Consider the following 816-nt stretch of genomic DNA (forward strand, 5'->3'; position numbering starts at 1 on the left):
GGGGGGGGGGGTCACCTTTGTTAGTACTAAACCTTCCATTAAAAATTCCTTTCTGCCCGGCCGGCGTGGCTCAGTGGTTGAGCATCGACCTATGAACAGGAGGTCACGGTTCGATTCCAGTGAAGGGCACATGCCCGGGTTGCGGGCTTGATCCCCAGTGTGGGGCGTGCAGGAGACAGCGGATCAGTGATTCTCTCTCATCACTGATGTTTCTATCTCTCCCTCTCCTTCTTCCTTCCTCTCTGAAATCAATAGAACTATTTTACAAAAAATTTCTTTTTCTGAAGCCTTATTGATGCGATTCACTCTTTAAAATGCACAACGCCGTGGGCCTTCGGCATTCCGAGTTGTGGATCCATCACCCCTCTGTCATTCCAGACATTTCATCACCACAAAAGAAACCTGTATTCATCAGGAGTCACACCCCCACCCCCACCTCCTATCAATAATATTGACGTCTTCAAGATCTACCTTTTGATTACATTGATTTTCTATATTGATTCCCTGTTTTCAATTTCATGGGTTTCTGATTTAATTTTTATCTTTTCTTCAGCTTATTTTTATTTAATTTGCTCTTTTTCTAATTTCTTAAAATGAAAGCTTGGCTTAATGATTTTGGATCTTCCTTTTTGTCTAATATATGCATCAATGCTGTAAATTTCCCTCAAACATGACTACACAAAGTCCCACAAATTTCATAAGCTGCATTTTCAATTTCATGTAGTTCAAAGTATGTTTAAGTTACTCTTGAGAGCTCTCCTCTGACCCTTGTGTTATTTAGTAGTGTGTTGTGTAATCTCCGAGTGTTTGGGGATA

This window comes from Myotis lucifugus, unplaced genomic scaffold, assembly GCF_000147115.1.
Source record: "Myotis lucifugus unplaced genomic scaffold, Myoluc2.0 scaffold_1820, whole genome shotgun sequence".
In the NCBI taxonomy this organism is placed as follows: Eukaryota; Metazoa; Chordata; class Mammalia; order Chiroptera; family Vespertilionidae; genus Myotis; species Myotis lucifugus.